Below are 24899 nucleotides of genomic sequence, written 5' to 3'. Positions count from 1 at the left end.
TGTTAACTTTGCAATACAGGACATTTGTGCTGCAGTTGTGCTGGTGTTGGAAAAATGGGAAAAATGAACGCCCCGCCAAGTGGAAACCAGCTATTAACATGATGTTTAAACACCCTGAGAAATATCATACAACACATCTGCTTTGTGACTTTACGCTCATGAACACACCGAGGTCGGACTTCTCAACTCGGGAAAATTGACCTTTTAATGAGCCAGATAATTCACCATTGGCCTTGGGGGAGAGAGATAAGATCAAAACCTTCAGAACAATAAATGGACCTTAAGTTTCTGGTTTTTATTTTATGAAATACAAATGGAATTTGTTCTGTAAATAATCACGCACATACTTTGAGACAAAAGAAAATAACAGGTTACTAACATTTGTCTTTATCTACTCATTATAATTGTGGGTCTCTATTGTATTACTGTATTAAAGGTGCTCTCAAACATCCTGTGCACTGGGCATCCACACACAGATGTTAGATGTTTGATGTTGCTGTTACTCACAGATTTAGCACTTGGGAGGTTTCTGGCAACTGTTATATGTCAAATGCAAAGGGGTGACGAGCGAGAGAGAGAGAGAGAGAGAGAGAGAGAGAGAGAGAGAGAGAGAGAGGGAGAGAGAGAGAGAGAGAGAAGAGAGAGAGAGTAGAGAGAGAGGAGAAAAAAGAGACGAGAGAGAGAGAGAGAGAGAGAGAGAGAGAGAGGGAGAGAGAGAGAGAGAGCGAGAGAGAGAGAGAGAGAGAGAAAAAAAAAGAGAAGAAAGATGAGAAGAGAGATAGAGGAGAGCAGAGTAGAGGGAGAGAGAGAGAGGGAGAGAGAGAGAGAGAGAGAGAGAGAGAGAGAGAAGAGAGAGAGAGAGAGAGAGAGAGAGAGAGAGCGGAGAGCGAGAGAGAGAAGGATCTTCTATCTTCGATCTCTATCTGAGCCCCCCCCCCCATCTCTCTCTCTACCTCTCTCTCTCTCTCTCTCACCTCTCCTCTCTCTCTCTCTCTCTATCTCTCTCTCTCTCTCTCTCTCTCTCTCTCTCTCTCTCTCTCTCTCTCTCTCTCTCCCCCCCCCTCTCTCTCTCTCCTTCTTTCCTCTGAGAAAAAGATCAGGTACGTTTCAGCAGTTGCTCCAGTGACCTTTAGCAGCTGTGGGGGTGAAATTGGCTGAGCTTCCTTCACCTCATCCTAGTTATCTCTCGCTCTTTCTGCATCTCTTGTATGAATACACTCTCCTGATTTACATAGATACCATATCAAAAATTCACAATCTTTGCATGTTGTGTGTTTTACAACCTCAAAGCTTTGCATGAAAATGATCGTTGGCTGAATGATATAAAAGGAATAGAGTAAGAAGTGACCTATGTGTGTGCTGTCTGCACATGACACATTGCACAAAAGAGTCCTGAAACAGCAAACATCAAACCTGTCCAATATATAATATACAGTACCGTACAGCCTGGTATGGCAGGGCTGTTGATCCAGAAATGGCCGGGACAGTCCAACATTAAAATGAAGTGAAAACCTGGTCTCATCTATAACATGGCACCGTTTGGAGTCTCCAGAGGCTGAGGCTGAAAGCACAAGTCCTCCATATCAACGTGGATAGTGCCTTTAGGCAGTAGGGGCTTGAAAAACACGCAGTGAAACGCAACCCAACGTCACGCTGCAGGAGACACGTAACTGGTAATCAGACTAGAAGACGCCTTGCAGCCTTACCTACAGTAGATACTCAGGCTTGTTGCCTCATTAGGCCTGTGTCTGTGCTAATTGTGAGAGGTGTAGTGTTGCTGCGAGGTGCTGACCATTCTTCTTGTACAAACAATGTGATTCCTTCTGCTGAGAACTCAATGAAAAGGGCAGGCCAGTGGTTTGGAAGCCCTCCAACAGGTATCCACAGCAGCCAGAGTAGACAGGGCGTGAGGGCAGGAGGGAGGGAGAGATGGAGTTAAAGAAGGAGTGCAAGATAAATACATTTTTGCATCGCCCTCCCTGCCATCCTTGTTCACTTCCTCCATTCCTCTCGCCCCACTTATTCAGCTACCCCTTCCATCCATCCACCCTTGGCCCCCCATAAGTGAATGTGGCGCTGTGAGTTATGGAATATCTTTACAGTGTGCTGAAACAGCTGAGGTCATGGATACAGACAGAGTGCATGTAGCTTTGCGTGATGAATGTAAATGAGTTGGCCTTTCTCCAGCCGGGAGCAGAGCCGAGCTGTGCGTGATCTTGTCTACCCCTCCCTCCGAGACGCCAGGCAGGGCAGGGATCCTGCTAATCAGCCCAAAGTATGTGGGACAGTAGCCAGCGTTAAGAAAAGGACAGAGATTATTTTGAAGGAGCCAAAGTCCCAGCTCCTAAACACAAAACACAAAACAACACTGTTTGACAGCCTTAGGGCTCTCAGTCTTTCCCCATCTTTCTTGTTGTGCACGTAACGAGGAAACACCGGTTGTATGCGTGGGCTTAACATAGTTTCCACTGAGAAAAGGTGAATTTCAAGCCTCCTTCAAAAGCGAGACAGACTCAAGTGCAAGAGGGACAGAAAAATGACTCTGATAATGGTTGTTTGTTGTACAATATCTTGTTAGCAACAGAAAAGTAGGTGGCTCTCATGCTGTATAAAAGCCCCAGCATAATTAACATTAAGCTCAAATAACAGACTCCAACTTAACCTGCTTTATGCTTTATTCTTTGTTCCACAGTCCCTTGAAATCCCATGTCAAGTAGCATACACATTTACATTCCATTTAACTGTAAGTGGAGATAATTGTGTGCAAATGAGGGAAGTTACAAATGCCTGATAAGGAGCGTGGCACAGGGCCGTGTGTGTGTGTGTGTGTGTGTGTGTGTGTGTGTGTGCGTGTGTGCGTAGAGGCGTGTGCATGCACATGTGTACCGACTGTGTGTGGATACTGTTAATGGTGTTTATTTGATTTTGGGGGAAGCCCTGTGCCCATTGTTCATAAAACCCCATATATGGTAATGTAAACACAGCGCTTCGTAACTCCTCTGGAGCGTGCAGACAAAAATGAATGAACACAGGAAGACCCACTCTGGCAGGAAGTGGCAGCTGCTGCCATGGTAACAAACTGAAACCCGAAGCAGGGTGGGAGAGAGACTCGCCTTTCTCACTGTCTTGACGTCATTTCTAGTACGCTACAACTAAAAGGCAGCAGCTGCAGAACACACGCAGAGCAAACAAAGATACAGGGAAGTTTCGAGAGCCTACAGAAAAATGATCATAGACCCGATAAGTATTTGACTTATTTTGTGTTGTCCTTTCAACAAAATCATTGCACTGGAAAATCCCCATATGTTCACCACTTTCAACAACAATGATTTGAATAAAGCACAGACGGGATGAACAATAATAATAACAACATTATATCAAAAGTGTGATTGATGCACAGATAGCAGTATGGTTACAGCACATTATTTTAACTCTAGCAGTGTGGCTTTTACAGCTTACTGGTGTGTGAAACAAGTGCAGTTTTATTCTTTACAGTTACACAACCACTGGTTTAGTAAATCTGTGCTCCTCAATTCTGGCTCAGAATGCATGATGCCTACAGGAGTTTACCAAAATAACAGAGAGAATGTGGGGCGATCACATCAGTTGTGCGTCTGCAGAGGACGAAATACGACGAAACAAAGCAATTATCACCACCAGCTGGAAGGGTGTTGAAGATGGTGCAAACTGAGAAATGGAGGAGGACTGCGGGCATACATGCATGCATGCATTAGCGATGGAGAAAAAAAAATGCCAGAAGCACGCATCTCATGCTGTCAAATTTTTAGGTCATGGCTCAAATAGAGTATGTCATTGCCCTTGATGCCTTGAGGGCTGAAGCAGTTAACTAATTCCTTTAACTGTCTCTGCAGGAAAGCTTTTTCCAAACTATTTATAGCAAGTATTACCTAGAAAGTAACGTTTCTTCCCTTAACTAAACATGTTTTTCTTCTATTAATCTGCTGACCCATTTCGAGTGAGCAGTCCTTGTTGCAAAAAATACAAAAAATCATATAATTAAAGAAAGAGAGTATACAAAACAGGAACATTTCACCGACTACGCATCATGTGATTTGTTTTCAGTCAAAGAGTAAAGTGTCCTGGGCCAAGAAAACGACTCCCTCGTGGCCTGGCTCATCTTTCCCCTCGCCTTTCACCCCCCCTGCCGCCTAATTAAAAACTCGGCATCCATACAGATTTATCCAGCTCTCTCTCCACAACAGTCCCTCACTCATTAGCCGTGGCCTTATCCTTTGTAATTAGCTGTTGCTTCTTAACGCTGCTGCTGCATATATGCGAATTGAGGTTTTAAGAAAAGGGGTCAGATTTTGTTTGGCCCTCAAGGCTAAATCCATAGACAACAAACCTCTTTTAAATGGGGGTAGGGAAGGGGATACAAGTGTGAGTCTGTGTGTTGGTGGAGTGGGGGGTGCTTTTAGTGAATGAGGCACGTGCATAAGGATAAGGGGCTTAAGAGGAGGTGTGTATGCATGCATATAGGGGAGGGCTGGGGTAAACCCTGAGCCCACCAACACCCACACTGACCCTGTGTGGTTTGTATGATGGGAGGCTTGGCTCCAGTTACACACACACCTACGGACTAACATCTGATTTTTTTTTGGCCCTATAATCATCCAGACGGATTTGCCCCCCCCCCCCCCCCCCCACACAAACCCCTTCTCAATCATCCCTCTTTTCCTACAATACTCTCAAAGGCAGTGGGACAGGTGCTGGTGCCTCGTGGGTTTTAAGCTACCCCCCCTCCCACACACACACACACACACACACACACACACACACACACACACACACACACACTCACCCACAACGCAGGATTGTTATTCCATGTCTGTCAGTGGTTATGATTTATGATCGTAAATCTCTCAGAAGAGCCATACGTTGAAACATCTGTGTCTGTGGCAGAAAGTAGGATTCTGGGGTGTCAGCGGTTGTGTTGCCAAATCGTGCTTCTGTTGGAACCATTTGACTCAATCTGTTAGGCCAGTGGTAGTCAAAAGACAGTATTATGCACATTTGGAACATTTATGTTGTATGTTTGTGTATGTATATATATATATATATGTGTGTGTGTATTATGTATGTTTACAGTAAACCAAACACAAGCGAGAGCCAGCCACTCTGAGGTCATCGTGCTCAGTTTTGTTTCTGGGTATTTGGGAGATTTTATCAACCTTGGAAGATCCTGTTTAACAATTCCTACGCAGTCTTACTTGGCTCCAATATTTTTAAATGTGATTAGGCAGAACATTTGAAATAGAATTCAAATGAATGGATGTATCTTCATTAGAGTTAAAGTCCTGGAACTGTGGGTGATTGAAATGTCATTTCCCACAAGGAGATATAAACTATAACTGAACAGTTACATGAATTAATATAACAAGACTCAATATAACATTTGCATTTCTTATGGAGTCTGGGTGCTGAGAAGCCGACTGACCAGCTAAATGCAACAACACATTCAAAGACAAGTCATGTTGTCGATATTCTTTTATTATTTAACCATAGCCATAATCTTTCTCTTACCCTAAAAAAATGCTCTTATTTTTTAATAATAATAAGAATAATAACAATAATAATAATAATAATAATAATAATAATAATAATAATTATTATTATTATTATTATTATTATTATTATTATTATTATTATTATTATTATTATTATTATCAGCCAAACAGTAAATCAAGTAATTGTCATTTGTATTCCCCATTAATGGTGTAGTGGTGTGGTGTCCAGTAACAAATGAGCTTTGAGTGACACATCACCAGCCCTCCAGTAGATACCACTGAATGTGATCCAATTGTCCATGGTGGGATCAGTGGATCATCCAGGACCCTCCTGCTAGGCTGCCCTCCCTCCCCTCCGTCCCCCAAAACAGTGTGGGGCCTCTGGTACAACAGGGGGCGATGATCAATAGGGATTGTGTGTTTGATTGTCTGTGTGTATATGTGTGTCTGGGCCGGCCTGTGTGTGTGTGTGTGTGTGTGTGTGTGTGTTTAACTGAGGTGAGGAGGGGGTGAGGTGTCTTTTAGGTTCAGTGCTATGGTTGTGACTGATATGGTGACGGGCCCCAGCGTGTCGGGGCCCAGGGGACGGGCTCTGTATTGGCGGACTCTGTAGAGAGGCTTTCTGTTCCCCCATCGATCCCAACATGTCAATTAGACAGATTCAAATAAATGTGCCCTCAACCTCAGCAGGACGGCCGAATGCAGAGCCTCCCATGTAAACGACACCCACACATCAGCCCCCGTGTCACCGGAGCCGAGCCATACCAAAGGGCCTTCTGGGTTAGAATTGACTGAGAGCTTTTCCGCTGCACAGATTGTTTTTCACTTTGACCCCGGCCTTCGCTCGTGAGCAGTCACACAATGTGTTTGACACTGCAGACATCAAGTTTATGGCTCTTCCCTTTTTGGTTTCTCTGAAAAGCAACTGACGTTTACAAAAATGAAAGCGAGGGAACGGTAACGAACGAGGGAAAGATAATTTGATGAATAATAATAGCGTGAAATCAGGTTGGTTGCGCCTGTGAAAATCACTTTCCATAATGTTTCAGAAAAAGTGCACAGAGGTGTTTCTGCTGCAAAAGGGGTTCTTGTAACCATAATGCAAGTAAACGACACGTTGTTGCAGAGAAGAAGAGACCAGATGTTTATTCTTTAGGCTATGTTTAGTTAGTTAATTAAAAAAACATGTAGAAAAGTATACATATATACTGTATATCACACACATGGGCCGTGCACTGTGCATACGTTTAAAGCAATAGTTTTTTAGTTAGAGAAGATTGATACCATAATTGATCTCATACGTGTACGGCTGATCTGTATCAGGAGCCAGCAGCCGGTTATCTAAGCATAGCAACAAACACTGGAGACAGGGAGGAAACAGCTAGCCTGGCTCAGTCTGCAGGTAATCCACCTCTCAGCACCTCTAAAGCTCACTAATTACCACATTATATCGTGTTTGTTCAATCCATACGGGAAAAAAAAGTGTAAAAACAAAACTGTGGCTCTTTACAGGGGGTTGTACCAGACTCACTTCCTGGAGTCTCCACTGTAACTATTCTCGGCCAATAAATAGTTGCATTACCCTGCAAAAAAACCCCAGAATTGTCATTTTTACACTTTGCTTTTTTTAGTCTCTCACAGACATGACAGTTGTATTCATTTTCCCCTCCAATTCCATCAGACAGAGAGTATATCTTATGCTTTAAAACTAGTTTGAAATACAACGATATGTATCCGTTTGACCTTAAGACACATGCATGGACACTCACAGACACATAAGTAGACATTTGAAGAGCCCAGATGAGACTATAAAATTGACTGTGTCCAAACAAGCCTACCATTAAAGAGACAGATTGGGGGTGAAGCCTCTTGAAGATAATGACAGTGAGAAGTGAGTGACCCCCTGACTGGAGGTGATAAACCGACACTACCTCCATCTCTTCGCCTCTCTCCATCCCCCCACCCCTTGCTCCATATTCTCTCGTCTCCATCAGCCCTCTAAACCCCACTCTTCACGCCTCCTTCCCCTGAGCAGACACCCCTGAGAGTGGACGCCCCATCCTCCTTCCACCCCCTCCTCTGTGCGCTCCGTACTGATCAGTAGGATTTACTGTGCACTCGTCCACAGTTTTCAGCCGGTCAAAGACGTCCTCTGGGTCGATCCAGGTCGAATTCAATTTGTAAGATATTATGTATTGATCCCTGTACTCCGTCCTGGCCCCCTCCCCGCCCTCTGCAGCAGCCCTGGCAGGCACTCATTGACCCACATGCACCATTCCTTGGATCATCATCATCATCATCATCATCATCATCACAGAAGTGTGACAGTCTGAGCCAGTATTAGGGTCAGTGGCCTTAAGCCATTTGTGGCGACCCTCCTTTACATCTTCTGCACAACACCTAAAGCAGGAGAGAGCTTCTGATGAAGATGCTTGGGTTGAAAAAATGTATCATAAAATGTGTTGTGACAGCTTTGTTAATGCTCAAGAGGCCTCTTTTATGAACATTTGTCAGCGTGAAATGTTTGTTTGAATAAGTCCAGTTTGAAAACTGACTTAAATGGAAAACAGATAGATGTAGACTATTTATATAACTCTGCTATGCATATATTTATGAAGCAGAGATAACCAGACCTCCCAATGCTCCCACTAACCATCACATGCTGCCATTTAGCTTAGCCAACAGGCTCTAAATCTTTCAGATCAATAGTTGCTCCCCAGTCTCCATATCAGCACACAAGTAAATAATTCAAATGAGATAGTTAAGCCCCTTGGAATATAAATTGTGGAAAAAAAAAAAATCCTCATTGTGATTTGTACGTGCGATTTACGGGCATAACATTCACTGTGTTGAGCTGGAGGGGGGGGGGGGGGGGGGGGGGGGGGGGGGGAACAGGAAGGGGCTGTCTATACATTTGCAGGTTAAATCAATGACTGGATGAATTGAGATCTGAAAAGCTTTTATGGCTTTCTTATTACATTAACATCAAATATTCAGAAGGCTCCGGATCACTTTCCCATTAGTCAGATCGCGGTATTACGCTGTTGTCAAAACAAAACGGCAACCACACGTTCACACACATACACACACGTCAGCATTGCTCAGCTTCAGACCCAGATTCTACCTCACATATTTGGCGCAGCCACATTAACAGACGAGCGGAGGTCCTGCATGGCTGCCACAGATAAGAGAAATAGGGTCACATGCTAACAGGGGAGAAAGCGCTACGCCAAGGTGAGCAATGGCTATGACATTTCACAAACTAGGTTAATTCCTCTGAAATTTTTAGAAAGGGCACATTGCACATTATTGCATCACCATGGTGATCATGTTCAAAGCATATCGGAGTCGCTCTATTTTTTCCCCGTGCAGCTCTTTTTTTGTCCTGTGCCCAGTAATGCTCAAAGAGACATAAGCCATCACAATAAACACACACATGAATTACCACACTTCATGCTGTGCATTCTAAAGCGAAGCCTGGAAATTGCATAACCAGCAGAAGTTACTGAATGGAACAAAGCAGAAATCTTTCAAGAACAAATGCAATTTAATTGCTTATCTCTGCCAGACGCCGCATTGGAAAACCATTGTCTCAAACTGAGGACATCAGGGACTCTGTGCATGCACATGTGGACTTAAGTGTGTAGCAATGCATCCACGCGTGTATGTCTGTCTGTGTGTGTAGGGGGGGGGGGAGAAAGTCCCTGCGGGGTGAGTGTAGGACGGCACTGTGGAGTTTCCTCGTCAGCGTGTGGGATTCCCTCTGTTTACCCCTCCACTTCCTGTCCCAGCAAGGAAGCATGAAACACTCTCTGACTCCCTTGGTAGGAAACACGAGCCCGCTCTTGCTTTGTGACTCACATCATGACCTTCAGCCAAACCCTCTTCACATGGCAGTTTTAGAAGTGCCCAGGGGGGAATTTAAATGCTCTAAGAATACAAACGTGCATGCTGACAGTGTATTTATATGTCCCTTTTAGTGTGCAGTATATCTTTTAATAATAACACATTCATCTAGGGGAAAGGTATCACATGGAATTTCATTGGAAATTTGACCGAATTCTTTTTAAAGATTAAGACATTTGTTACGTAGAAATTGCTCAGTATCACCAGCTCAGTCAAGCATAATTACTACACCTATACGAATGATACTGTGGCTCAGTGGTAAAAGAAGTGTTAACATATTTTATTTATGTAAAAGTACCACTTGAGTAGCTACAGACATACTATCAGGAAAATGTACTATCAAAAGTTTTCATTCAGGAGCGGATTGACCTCTGTTAGTGTCACGCTATAGGGTTATACATTACAATGTATGAAGGATTTCATGTTGTAGCGAGTCAAAGTAAAGCTTATACTACTTTAATGTTGACCTTGAATCTAAAATCATATTTTTATGCTGTACAAACGTTTTGTATGCCAACCTTGATCTCCAAAGTAGCTCTACTTATAGCTGTCATATAAATGCCATATAAGTAAAGTACGAGTAAGTAAAAACTGTACTTAAGTAGCTATAGGAGTAAATGGAATGACTTTCCACCACTGCTGTAGGTACAACACATCACAGTCTCATTAGTAATTGTTGGATTTTATTTAGTGCATTTTGAGTTAAATGAGAAGATTGATTCTCATGTAGTGCATATGAAGCTATAGCCAATAAGTATTTATGTAGATTCTCAAGCTTTTTACAAGCACTAAAGTATAATTTAATGCTAATTTCCTGTTATTCACTTCAAAATAATATCATTACTCCTAGGGAGTGGTAATTTGTTACACTTATTGTAATATTACTTTCCCCATAATGCCCCAGATCGTGGCAATTTAATGCTCACTTAGTCTTCATTAAAAACTGGGACAATTTCGTGGAATCTGCTGTCTGATCAGTGTAGTAAAACTGGCAGCGATGATCTTCATCATGTAAGTTGATTAAATCAAAGAAATTGCAAAATACGCCTACCCAAAGGTAGCATGGTGCGAGTTCACAGTACAGTTTTTGAATTGCTTCTTCATCAGACACTGCTGAAATAAGTATATACATGTGTATATATATATATATATATATATATATATATACATGTATATATATATATATATATATAGCCTTTATTGAGTTACTCCAGCACTGATATAAACTAGCAATAAAATACACCTGCTAGCATGCTCACAATCTTAGTTTAGCGCGTCGATATGCTAACATTAGCATTTAACACAGAGTGCAGTTGAAGCTGATGGGAATGTTATTAGTTTTGCATAAAACAATTTACCTGAAGAAAAGTCAGAACCAAAGTTATTACAATTCATCCTACGAAATGATTTAATTCCCCCACTAACATTTCACTCAAACACAAACATCAACATCATTGCACTACGAATGGTTATATCAAATCCATAAAAAGTGCTAAATATTTAACAGGATAACATTTTGTCACGCTGGTGGCACTAGAGGAAAAGTCAAGGGATCACTCGCATCAGAAGGATTCATTTCCTTTGAATATCTGTACCACAGTTCATGTTCATCCGTCTGAGAGTTCTTGAAACGCTTTAGTCTGGATCAAAGTTTTGGACCGACCACCGCTGCTCTCTCGAGAGTCATGCCGCTAGCATGCTAACAAGCAAGAGTTTAGTTTTCTTTGAAAAGGAGGAACTATTTAAACATTTTGGCTAAGGCATCACATTTATTTCTATCTCATTTTTGCTTCAAAACAACCTGGCAAAACCCCTTGAACTATGTCACGAGGTATAAGCACTGACTGAGTGATGACTGGCTGTTGTTTTTCTTTCTGACTTGACTGTCTTAGAAGTGTGCTTCCTTCCTTCCTGCCCTCCAGATTTCAGCTCTGTCTGAGTTTGGTGTCATCGGCCAACCGTCAGAGACTGGGTCGGCGGTGAGCCTGGACTACATCAAACACACAACAGACGCTGCAGCCGGAAGACAGCCAGGAACCGTGAAGGCAGGAACTCGGCTCTGTCACTGTCTATCATCAGAATACTGACCTAGAACGGAGCAGTGCTGCACGTGGGGGTGTGAGGCAGGTGGGGAGGGATGCAAGCCAACATTCAGTCTGCTTTTTGTCAGCATGTTCTCCTGTTCAGCCTCGTCTGAACTTTGTGTTCAGCGGGAGAGAAAATGAGAATATCAGAGTTGATGTCAAGTGGCAACGGTATCCTCATTCATCTGCGATCCTTCCTCGTGGTGCAAGGCAATTACAAAATGCAGTATGTGCCCATTATTCTGAGGGAAAAGGTTATTTTCAGAGGATGAAGATAGACTTTCCACTTGACCTGTGTATAATCAAAGAGCATAGCAATGAAATCAGGTATTCTCTGTGGTTCCCCCCTCACACCCCCCTCTGCAGCTTTTTGACATTTAGCTTTCGAGTTGTCTTCTGACTTAACTGGCTTGTGACTGAAGAGAGAGAAAAGGTAACGTGTGATTGTGTTTGCATTCATCTGATCCATGCAGCCATCTATCATTGTGTTGCTTATTTCTAAATGTAAAACAGAAACATGCAGAATATATGAATTGAATTGAAAGAAAACACATCAGATTATGTTTCCGTGTGCCTGCAGCAGTCAGTTCTCTTTGAAATATTGATTTAAGAATTGGAAACTGGATTTGTTCACAAACTGTATAACATTTCCAACTGTAATCCTGACATGTCAGCCCTGAACAAGACCAGACAGGACTTAAACCAAACCAAGCTAAACTAAGCCGATCCATGACCAGAAGGAAACTAGTGCAGACTGGCCCGGATCAGAGCCGTCAGATGTCCGTCACTCTGCACAGATCGTCTCAGCCAGTCTGGAAGTATTGATCTCTCTGATTGATCTAAGGCTCTGTCCATCTGCCTGATCCAGACCTTTAATGCAACACAGTACACAGGACGGAGAAGTGGGGGGGTGGAAAAAGATTGGGAAAGATAAACAGATAAGAGCACAGATAGGATGGGACACCAGGAACTGTGGGCAGAGTAGGAGGGGATCGAGAGAGTCTTGTCTGGACAGCTGGTGTTGATAACCAATCTGCTTATTGCTGGCGCTTTTTGTAAAACATGAAACCCGGCAACCCGATAGCATGAATTAATAAATGAACAATTTCTTCTACAATGGGGCCCCCTGTTCCATAGGGGTTTCTTTACACAGACACAATAGATGCTTAGAGGGGCCCACCAGGGTGTTCATTCCCTCAAGTACTAACTACATAGACCACTGCATGACTGAGAACCACTTGATCAAATAATGACACCGAGAGCTGATATCCTTGCCCGTGTAGTCGTCGGAGTAATATGCAGTGTGGGATCCGTGAATAGCATTTGGGAGGGAACCGACTGCCGCTTCTCTGTTTCTTTTTACGGTTATTTAAAGCAGGCCTAATAAGCAGTGTGGGTGGTGAATGAGGATCCATTAGCTCAATAGCTGAATGAGGCGAAGCTCTGCCTCTTCTTTGCTTCTTTGCTTTTCACCCTCCGGCAATAGGAACACCTGCACCAAGACACGGCGGGCACGGTGGGAGGGGTGGGAGGGGCAGAGGAAAAAGAGTGTCAGTGTTAGGAGGTGGAAACACTTAGGTAAGTAGCAGAGAGAAAGAAAGAAATACAGTTTTATTGCTTTCCTGCATGGAGTTAGTGGGAAGAAGATAAATATCCCTCTTATGTTTGTCTTCTAAACATAAAGCTACAGTCAGCAGCTGGTTAGCTTAGCTTGGCATAAAGACTGAAAACAGAGGAAAACAACGAGCCTTGCAGGGGTAACGTAAAGCTTATACATTATAACTTGTTTATTATAGTGTTCTTATTTGCCTTTGGACAGAACTAGAGCCATAGTTGGCGACCTATCCCTTTATCACTTGTTTGTTCTCATTTCCTGGAAAGAACACTCATACTAGATGTCTGTTTTGCAGTTGACAGCTGCAAATGATGAAACTGATGACGAAAGGTGAAAAGAATGAGACTAAGGCATTGTGGGTGCTGAGTGAGCCTGTCAGAAGGCTGATGTATGGCAGGGCAGATGCAGCGAGGGGGAGGGAGCTGGGGGGCGGAGATGGGGGTGGTTATAGGCTTGGCTGAGGTAAGCTGGCAGGCGGGGCACAGGGGAGGAGAAAGAGAACACAGAGAGAGAGAGAGAGAGAGAGAGAGAGAGAGAGGGAAGAGGAACAGGCATGCAAGCTATGTGATGATTATCAAAAAACACAGGGGCCTTCTGTTCTAAACCGTGCCCGGGCTGGGAGGCACAGGGCTGGGTCCCTGAGCAGGTGTGTAAGGAAGAAGGAGGGGCAGAGAGACAGCCAGGGAGATATACACTATTGTAGGAATGAGAAGGAGAAGAGAAAGGCAAATTGGAGAAAGACAGAAGTGAGTATTGATAAAAAATAGTGAAAGACAGACATGAGGTCTTGATGACATCGTGGCCGCTAGCGATCATACGTGAGATGTGAACAGAGGTCAAAATAGGTAGAAGAGAAAAGCTGAGAGCTATCCTGGTCATTAGCGTCTCTCACACGGCTCAATAAAGAGCTCAGACACTGGAAGACTGTATGCCTTCCAGCATTCGTCTGTATGGTTAGATGTCAATATAGAAACAGCAGTGTATCAGAGGAATCCGAGTGATCAATGGAGAGAAAAGGTGAGTGTAACTGGATCACTGTGACCCTCAGCTGACCCTTCATCACCAGGACACACACAGTATGTCACCTGTCCCCCAGATGCACACTTACTCCTCTCTCTCTCTCTCTCTCACATGCACACACACACACACACACACACACACACACACACACACACACACACACACACACACACACACACACACACACAATTGCCCTCTCACTTCATCGCTTTATTGTCAGCTCTTTCTTTCATATTTCTTTCTTTCAGTCAGGGCATATTGAACTGATGTGTGTGCAGCAGAAGACAAGTTAATGCCTTTACAACACAATCCAAAATTGTCAGGGGTTCTCAGTGGAAGTCGATATTTTAGATCCACTCTTGAGCAGAATGTCAGTAGGGCTATTACATTTTCTTCTTCCTCTAAAATCACAACTATGAATGAAATGGTACACTTGTGGTGTGTTTGTGTAGCTGTGACAGCACATCTATGTGCATAAACTATGCTAACATTATGCCTCTCTTGTACTTCTCTTTCTGAGTATGTTCTAAAGCTGTGAAAGGGCAAATAATTGCCTTGTGACTTCACAGCACAACATAATTAGGCACAGATAATTCAGCAGAGACCAGCATAGGCCCTGCCTGTGCATATACATGCACACGCATACTCAGCCACTGTTGCTTTGTCAGCTGCTGCTGCTTCTTCTGGTAAAGAGCGCAGGCTGTGGGAGTGCTGGGACATTTCTCGCTAAGGGAAGTGGTGGGTTTTTGTGGTCTCGTTTTTAGCCGTACATGTTGAGAAATGGACAAACTCTGCTTTCATTTTGAGCCGAGAGGCTAGCAATTACACTCTGCGTATCACGTGACTGAGATGCATGGCTTTTTACTGCACCACGAGGCCCTCCAAGGCTGATATGCCAAGAATGAAAAATAAAGAGTCGCCCCCTCCCCCTCTTCCCCTCCACCCTTCTGATCCTCCCGTTGCACACACTAAAATAAGCAGACACACACACACACACATGTACACAGCCAGTCTCTTGCACTGTGAATGGCTTCCAGGCCAATATGTGCACGCAGCTCATCTGTCTCACAGTATAATGAACATCTTGCACTGGAATGAATGGATTCGCCAATAATGCTCCAAATGTTCTTGAGCTAACATGGCCCCAGCCCGTAATGCTCTTATTGTTCTCTGTTGTGTTTGCTCCATCGAAAATAAAGATCAATATCCAGAGACAATAGATGACCGGCAGCATCAGATGAAAACACTCATTTAATTGGTGGAGAGTTGTCATTAATCCAGACCAGAGTGTGTGTGTGCCTCTCATTGTCTGTGCTTCCTCTTACTTTGTTTCAAAGTGCTCCAAAGTGCTGGATTCTCCCAACGACATGGCAGCGCATCTTTTTCTGGTCAAGGAGGACGTTGATGAATTGCTGCAAGGCGAGCCGGAGAGGCACAATTAAGATTCCATCAGGATAAAGGTAAAGGTAAATTATTTACATTAACAAGAAGGCTCAGCTCAAGAGAACATTCCTTCAGAAATGGAGGAAAGAAAAAAAAGCTTCCTCTGGAGAAGCTGGAGAAACAGGCATCCGCAAATTGTTTGTGCTTTTAATTAATGACCCGGGCAAATGTTTGTTTGTGTGTGTTTGATCGTGTGTTGGATAGGGTGGGAGTGCTGAGGGGAGGCAAAGAGGAATGATGTGGGTGGTAGAAGAAGGAGTTTGCTCATTAAAATGGCCACTGAGACACAGACTGCTCTCCTGTTTAGGTTCTTTGTATTTTAGACTTCACTCTTCAATTAAATGATCATTTACAAAATGTTACAAGATACGAGTTTATTTTAATATTATAATATATATATTAACCTGATTAGAAACATTTAAAAACATTTCAGATGTTCTGTCTGCAGTTGTTTTGTATGAATAATAACAATATTTTACGCAGGATTTGATTGGAACTTTTGAATTAGAAGGACAAAAAATACAACGGTGACACATGTCATAATGCTTTTAATTGATTATAAGCTTTTATAATACCCGTAGCATATTTTCTGGGCATTTGGGGGCAGTGGAAATAAAAGCTAACTTCTGCGGTTTGGTGCTGAGCGTGTATGTGCACAGCTTTGCAAGTCACTGAGAATGTTAAGGACAGAGTCATTAGTAGTAGAATAAGAATATTAAAACTCTCCACACTTAGGAGAGATAGGGACACAACAGAGAAACGTATATGGAAGGAATCAGAAACATAAACACATCTGTGTGAAACATGTCGGTGAAAACAAGTTTCCAAAACAAACTTTTAAGTCAACATTTCTAAATGGACAAACTGCATCACAATGAGGTTTGTTTGGAAGGTAAAGCATGCAAACATTTATGCTCTTCCTCAAATTTCCAGTGCGTGTCCTTTTGTTTGTGTTAGAGAGTGTTTGTTTGGCAGCATGCAGACCGCAGGTTACACAAAGTGACACAGGAAAACTCCACATCAAGAAGTGAAGTTTGAGAGCTTGTTGGAGAACAAGCAAATTGAATGTTTGTCTAAATGGCAGCAATTATTTAATGAGAAACAACCTACATGTATTTGACATTTCACAAAAAACAAACAACATTTTGGACATGGGCAGACCTCGAGGGAACCACTGGATTACATTTAGCTTCTAATGCTTCTATAGTTAAGCAGGGTTTCGAATGAATGAATGTTACTTGCAAAGGAATATTCCTACATTGCGGTATTAGTACAAGTAAAGACAACGTCTTCATTATATCCTGCAGCAGGTTCAGTGCAGCTATGGCATATATTCTTTGCTTTGTGAAGTTTCTATAATGTCTTTAAGATGTGAACGCACCTCCGTTGGAGTGTGTGCCCTCTGATCCCTCATCACTGAGGCTTCATTTGCTGGCAGAATGATGCTGAATGCCACATGACTCCTCACAGGCAGAGATGCCCTTCGCTTGATGGGATCAATCAAACAACATGCCTCAGAGTTTCAGTGTGTGTGTGTGTGTGTGTGTGTGTGTGTGTGTGTGTGTGTGTGTGTGTGTGTGTGTGTGTGTGTGTGTGTGTGTGAGTGTGTGTGTGTGCACTGCTCTTACACATTTCCTCTAAGTGTGTGTTTGCATATTTGCACAGCTGTGTATGTTTATACCCACCAACGTATGTGTGTGCCTACGCATGCTCAACATGAAAGTTGTGTGTGCGTGTGTGTGTGTGCGTGTGTTTGAGAGAACTTGTGCTTGTGTGTGTGTGTGTGTGTGTGTGAAAGAGAGCCGAGGAGAGAGAGAGAGAGAGAGAGAGAAAGAGAGATGGTGTGTGGGAGGGATACGTTTTGACAAAGTTCCCCATTTTTCAGAAATAATCACTTGTTCCCGTTACAGAGACAGCGTCGTGTGACTCCGGGGCTGCTGAGAAGGCAAAGCCGTAAAAAAAAACTCTCTAGTTCTCTCTCTCTCTCTCTCTCTCTCTCTCTCTCTCTCTCTCTCTCTCTCTCTCTCTTGCTCCCGGAGCATCCGACCCTTGTCCTTGTGGCTGCTAACGAGGGGGTGTGGCTGTCACTGGAGGCGTTGGGGCTAAATTACCATATTAATTAGCTCATCCTTTGACCGACAAACACAGAACTGAAATGTCACCACACTCACATTGGCCATAGGAAACACAATTAGTGGAAGTCATTATTGTTTTATCAATGCCCTGTGTTTCTCACTCCATTTCCTGTGTCCTCCATTCCTCCCACTCCTCAGCTCCTTCTCCAGTGGTGGAAAAAGTACTCAGATACTTAAGTAAAAGGAGAAATACCATAGGCTCAAAATACACCATTACAAGTATAAGTACTGAATTAAAAATGTTACATACTATAAAAAACACACCTTTTCAGTGCTTGTACATTTGGGTATCTGGAGTGCCGACCAACCCACAAACTATAAGACAACACAGTCAGTGTTTTGTTTGCAGCAAAGGTCAGAAAACATGAGATTTCCCCCCACCCCTGCTCATTACAATATACTGCCCCCCATCTCAGTATCTCCACGCCGGCTTGACAACTACCTTTGCGCCATATTTTTATCGCCAGCGAATCATATCAGACTGTGCTTTTCCCGTGAGTGGGGCTTTAAAGAGGCAGGCGCTAAAATGATACAAAAGAGGTCCTGTAGCTATACTCAGACGGACATGAGGAAACATAATGTGTTGTTTTGAACATGTAAACATGTTTTTAGTGGAAACCCAAAAAAATGAGGATAATATGTCCCCTTTAAATTAAAGTAGAGACATATTATTATATATTCTAAAAAGTACTCATTGTGCAGAATGTGGCCTTTGAGTGTTAGGGAATATTGTATTATTATGTTTTCATCACTAGCGAATACATGAGCCAATTTGAGATACTTTGTATAATACTGGATGTGTAGATCTGCATCATATCATATACTATCATGAAATCGTAAAATATATACTATATCAGAAATAGTGGCGCAGAAGAATAAATGGTAATTAGGTACAATTCTGTCATTAATTGTACTTCACCCAATACATTCCTTTCCACCAGTGCACTTCTCCTCTCTCTCATCCCTGTCTTTGTCATTAGCATGTTGAGCCGAAGCTGTATCCTTCACTCACAAGATATAGGAACAGCAAAGAGGTTTCGCTTCCACATACTAATTATAAGTCACGCTGAGAAAAGCTGCAGGGATTTCTATTTCGACAGGCATGATGTGCTGCCGGCAAGCCAGGCAATGTGTTTTTATTCTGACCTCTCTCTAAGCATCCCTATTCATCCATGCACCAGCCTGCTATCCTGCATAGACACACACAGCAGGCCACGTTTCCTCCAAAAAGTTCTAATTACACTCAGATAGTGACAAGATGTAAATGATATGCCTATTTCTTGCAGGGAATATTGAATTTGCGATAAATATTGAAAAATGACAGATCATTAACAGTGAACCTGAACCTAAAAAGAGAAAGTCTGCACTCAAAAATGCGCACCTGCATTTATTAATTAACTGCTTTCTGTGCTGGTTTTGCCTTTAACCCTTCAATGCCTCATCTCAATGGCTTCACACATAGGATTTGAGTCTCACCAATTTATTTCTACATTAAAGTTTGCATGTGAAGTTCTAAACAAGCTATTTTCAAACCGGTGATATTACTAAATTGGGCTGCACCTTTCAAACTTAAGAAATGTTTTCGCTCGTAAAGTCTTTTGTAAGGTGTTAATGGGTTGCTATAAAAAACATCTGTAGTGCAAGCAGAAGTACGGCAAATCACATAACTTAAAAGATAACAGTTAAAGGAGGTGTTTTAGAGTAAGTAGTGCTCATGCAGTTTAGGATAAGAGAGGCAAAATAATGAACTAATTCAACTAACTTAACAGAAGCTTAATTTAAGGTAAATTGGCGTGAAATATAATGTGTAATATTCCCATTATTAAATTGTATTAGCAAGCTAACCTTGATGTAAATACTTAATAAATGAATAAAGTTTGAGTGATGCAACCCTTCAAACTTGAATGATTCTAAATCTCCACTTAGTGAACGATCACATTAAAGCTATTTAAGTAACCAGGAGCAGAAAGGGAGATCTAAAGTTGCCTGCCACTGAGACAGCATAACTTGTGTGAGACACCACCATGTGTATGCCATATGTACATTTCTTTTGATCCAAGAAAAATCACACCCCCTGACAACACCATTCCTCCTTTGAATCACACTGTCTATGTCTTTGTGAATTCCTTGTGCAGACCTCTGATGAATAAGTTAAACCAGAGGGCACTGTAAGGCTCAAATATCCTCCTGTGTAGATCTGACCGCTGCCTTTGTGTTCTTCTATGCTTTCAGAATGCTCTCATCCTTTTGACATCAAAGACGCTGTCCAGATATCAGTCTCTTCACATGGATCAGCGCTGGAGGTAACCTTGGAGCTTCCTATGCATGCCTGCAGGTCAGCGTACACGTGTGTGTGTTTGTGCAAGCATTTGTACGGTGCGCCGACATCCCTTTGGTCTTTGCATAGGAGTGGGAGATCATGTGATAGAGAGGATGAATACTGCAGTCTGATGCTGGACAGGAAATAGTTTGTCTCTTGTCCTGTCCTAATCTCATACAGCCAGACCTTTGTGTCATTAAGATAATGGATGAGTGGGGTAATTCAAACAGAAAAGTTGGTCAAAACATTTCTTTTTTAACCAATACAGCTTCAGACGTTGGTGTTTTCCCAATAACTGGCTGGATCTTGTTACCTGAATGTATCCTTTAACCTGACTCCAAGCATATGTGTGTGTTTATATGTGCATTAGGATTAAAATCCCTGTCTTTGAGCTGCAGATGCTATACTTCATCGATCGAATCATAAGTTACCAGTAATGATATGTTTTATTCATCAGCTAATGTTATCATATGTACTCAGTCATGTATAATGTGATGTGTGCATATGTGCGCGTGTGTGTGTGTGTGTTCTGACTCTCCTGTGGGCCCTCACTTGGGCCCACCAGTGTAAGAAGTGGGTCAATCCCACTGTGCCGAGCAGTGAGAGTCAAGCAGTGACAGGTCTATGAGAAGCAGAGAGAGGGAGGAGGAGCAAAGGCCCCATGTGAATCAGTATCGCATGTAGCACTCAAAGCATCAGCTAGAAGCATGCAGCGTGTGCACAGTATATACTCTGCACGCTGCCTACGTGGGTGGACTGAGCGGAGAGCTAATCAGATGTGTTATTTGTATGGGGTGAAAGCGAGGCTGCTCACGGAAGATGTGAGAAAACCGTCTTTGACCTTCAATCTCACTTTCATACTGCTGCAGTTGACGACTTGTCACATGTGGTCGGATTTAGACAAGTTCTGAAGGACGAGCCGAGGGGCTGACATACAGTGAACCCTTCAGAATAACACAGTGACGCATCAAACAGAAATATGTTATGAAGCAATAAAAATGTGATCGTTAGTAGGCTGATATTATAGCCTACACTGATTTTTAGTATTGCAAAGTGTATTAGAGAATGACATCCTCATAAAGTAAATACAAAGCAACTCTAATACCACAATACTGTTACATTTAGTTTGCACAGTGGGGGTGTTCCTCTCTTCTTCTCTTCTTTCCTCTCCATCCCTGATAGAAGATGCCATTAGAAGACTTCTCCCATGGGAAGAATGCGACAGATCCCACATTGTTCATTGTTATTTGTCTCTCCCTGAAAAGAAAGGCAGATAAAAAAAAACCCCACTTCACAATAGTGTGGGCCAGGACCGGGGGAAAAAATGAAATTACAAAGATCACATTTTCATCCTCTTTGATCTGATGTGTTAAGAGAGGGTTTTGGTTGAGTTGGTGTGTGGGGTGACAATGTTCGCATGAGTGTGTCGTGACAGAGAATGGGAGGAAGGAAAAGAAAAGTATATCAGAGAAAGGGACAATGAAAGCGAGAACTGTAGGGAGGAGAGGGGGCTACAGTGATGTGAAACTGTCCTTGAGGGTTTGAGATGCATAAAGGGAGGAGATGCTCCATGCAGGGAAAGTAGGCTGTTTATTTACTGTAAAGAAGCTGTCTCCCTCTAGGGCTTTCCAGAGGAGCTTGTCCCCATCACTACCTCGGCTCCAGCACCTACCCTACGGCTAAACCCCCTGGTTAAGCTCCACCCAGCCAGGGGAGACAGCGAGAGAGAAAGAGATACACTCTCCTCCCATAGCCCTTGGCCGTGTTCTCTCCTTCCCCCGTCTGGAGCTGAAAATGGGGGAAACCACGCAGTGCCTCTGCCTCGGCACCAAGGAAAACAAGCAGACTCCTAATGCCAAAGACGTGCTTATTAAATCCCAGACAGCCTTGCAATTGCGCTGTGCAGCCAGTCAAAATAAGAAATTGTTTGTTGTTGGTTTATTCACCCTGCCTCCCTTACATTCCACATGCTTTCTTAACCTCCTCCGATTCAGCCCGGACTCTCTGTTTTCTCTGTTTCATTTTCCCCACTCCCTCCTTTCATGTCTCTGTTTGTGAGAAATGATGTGTGGCTGAGACGAAAACATGGGACATGACAGCCAAGCAGCAAAAAACATGCAGATGTGACAGTATGAGAGGGCCACTGGAGGACACAAAGAAGGAGGAAGTATTAGGGAGAGAAAATGACAGGCACAAACAGAAAATCTGAAAACACTGTGCAGGAGGGAGCGAGAGAGAGCCTGAGGGATGAAATATTTGAAATAGTGAAGGAGATTGTTAGTGTGGAGAGAGGGAGAAAGAAGAAGGGAGGGAGGGAGGGAGGCAGAGAGACAGGGAGAGGGTTGGGGTACACTGTGAACAGCAGATTGTGGGGGCGCATGTTGTCGAGGTGGCCCAGGTCCCTGGTGCCCTCCTGTTTCATGGCTCTCACAGCCTGTCAGTGAAAACAGCCCTGCCATGTAGACAGCTGTGCTCAGGAGGCTGCGGGGGCGAGAGGAGAGGAGAGGAGAGGAGAGGGGAGGAGAGGAGAGGAGAGGAGAGGAGGAGAGGAGAGGAGAGGAGAGGAGAGAGAGGAGAGGAGGAGTGGAGGAGAGGAGGAGAAGAGAGGAGAGGAGAGAGAAGAAAAGGAGAGGAGAGGAGGAGAGGAGGAGAGAGGAGGAGAGGAGGAAGAGAGGAGATGAGGAGGAGAGAGGAGATGAGAGGAGAGGAGAGGAGGAGAGGAGAAGAGAGGAGAAGAGAGGAGAAGAAAGGAGAGGAGAGGAGAGGAGAGGAGGAGAGAGAAGAGGAGGAGAGGAGGAGAGAGGAGAGGAGAAGAGAGGAGAGGGAGGAGAAGAGAGAGAGGAGAGAGGAGACGAGAGGAGAGGAGGAAAAGAGAGGAGAATAGAGGAGAATAGAAGAGAGGAGACGAGAGGAGGAGAGGAGGAGAGGAGAGAGAGAGGAGAGGAGAGAGGAGAAGAGAGGAGAAGAGAGGAGAGGAGAATAGAGGAGACGAGACGAGAGGAGGAGACGAGAGGAGGAGAGAGGAGAGGAGAGAGAGAAAAGGAGAGGAGAGGAGAGGAGGAGAGGAGGAGTTTAGGAGAGGAGGAGAAGAGAGGAGAAGAGAGGAGAAGAGAGGAGGAGGAGGAGAGGAGGCGAGGAGGATAGGAAGAGAGGATGAGAGAGAAGAGAGGAGAGGAGGAGAAGAGAGAGAGAGGAGGAGGAGAGGAGAAGAGAGGAGAATAGAGGAGAAGAGAGGAAGAAGAGAGGAGAAGAGAGGAGAATAGAGAGAGGAGAGGAGAGGAGGAGGAGAGGAGGAGAGGAGGAGAGGAGAAGAGAGGAGGAGAAGAGGAGAGGAGGAGAGGAGAGGAGAAGAGAGGAGAAGTGAATAGAGGAGAATAGAGGAGAGGAGACGAGGGGAGGAGGAGAGGAGGAGAGGATGAGAGGAGAGAGGAGAAGAGAGGAGAAGAGAGGAGAAGAGAGGAGAGGAGGAGAGGAGGAGAGAGGAGATGAGAGGAGAGAGGAGAGGAGGAGAGAGGAGAGGAGGAGAAGAAGAGAGCGAAGAGAGGAGAGGAGGAGAATAGAGGAGGAGAGAGGAGAGGAGGAGAAGAGAGGAGAAGAGAGGAGAGGAGGAGAGGAGAAGAGAGGAGATGAGAGGAGATGAGAGGAGAGGAGGAGAGAGGAGAGGAGGAGAAGAGAGGAAAAGAGAGGAGGAGAGGAGAGGAGAAGAGAGGAGAAGAGAGGAGAATAGAGGAGAATAGAGGAGAGGAGACGAGAGGAGGAGAGGAGGAGAGGATGAGAGGAGAGGAGAGAGGAGAAGAGAAGAGAGGAGAGGAGGAGAGGAGAAGAGAGGAGAGGAGGAGAGGAGGAGAGGAGGAGAGGAGAGGTGAAGAGAGGAGAAGAGAGGAGAGGAGAGGAGAAGAGAGGAGAAGAGAGGAGAAGAGAGGAAAGGAGGAGAGAGAAGAGAGTATGAGAGTATGAGAGGAGAGAGGAGAGGAGGAGAAGAGAGGAGAGAGGAGAGGAGAGGAGGAGAGAGGAGGAGAGGAGAAAGGAGAGGAGGAGAAGAGAAGAGAAGAGAGGAGGAGAGAGAAGAGAGTAGGAGAGGAGAGAGGAGAGGAGAGGAGAGGAGAGAGAGGAGAGAGAAGAGAGTAGGAGAGAGGAGGAGAGGAGAGGAGAGGAGAGGAGGAGAGGAGGAGAGGAGAGAGGAGAGGAGAGGAGGAGAGGAGAGGAGGAGAGGAGAGGAGGAGAGAGAGGAGTAGGAGAGAGGAGGAGAGGAGAGAGAAGAGAGGAGAGGAGGAGAGGAGAGAGGAGAGGAGAGGAGGAGGAGAGGAGGAGAGGAGAGAGGAGAGGAGGAGAAGAGAAGAGAGGAGAGGAGGAGAGAGAAGAGAGTAGAAGAGAGGAGGAGAGGAGAGAGGAGAGGAGAGAGGAGAGAGGAGAGAGGAGAGAGTAGAAGAGAGGAGGAGAGGAGAGGAGAGAGGAGAGGAGAGAGGAGAGGAGAGGAGGAGAGGAGAGGAGGAGAGAGGAGAGGAGAAGAGAGGAGAGGAGGAGAGAGAAGAGAGGAGATTGATCTCTATCAATGTCCTCATTTTTCTCCAGCCTCACTGTATTTCCACTCCATCCAAATGACTGTGCTCTGCCATGTTTGTTCTATTTATCTAAAGTACCGCACAAGAAACAAAATCCTTTGACGATATTTACATGCCTGTTTGTTTAGTATGTGTTTGTTTTTGCCATTGTCAGTCAACTCAAACCATGTACACTAAAATGTCCCCCTTCTCTCTCTGTGTCCCAGTTTAACCCTCTTCCTTAAGGCTACGGTGCATTTTCAAGAAAGGATTGTGTGTGTGTGTGCATGTGTGTGTGCTGGCATAT

The 24899-nt window shown here is 44.1% G+C and overlaps 1 pseudogene; it reads left to right on the top strand.

Moving 5' to 3' along the window:
- Nucleotides 1-588: 588 nt before the first annotated feature.
- On the top strand, nucleotides 589-24453 carry LOC115007360 (trichohyalin-like; annotated as a pseudogene).
- Nucleotides 24454-24899: the final 446 nt, after the last annotated feature.

The sequence above is a fragment of the Cottoperca gobio genome, chromosome 4 (genome assembly GCF_900634415.1).
Source record: "Cottoperca gobio chromosome 4, fCotGob3.1, whole genome shotgun sequence".
In the NCBI taxonomy this organism is placed as follows: domain Eukaryota; kingdom Metazoa; phylum Chordata; class Actinopteri; order Perciformes; family Bovichtidae; genus Cottoperca; species Cottoperca gobio.
This window is presented reverse-complemented; position numbering and strand designations above follow the sequence as displayed.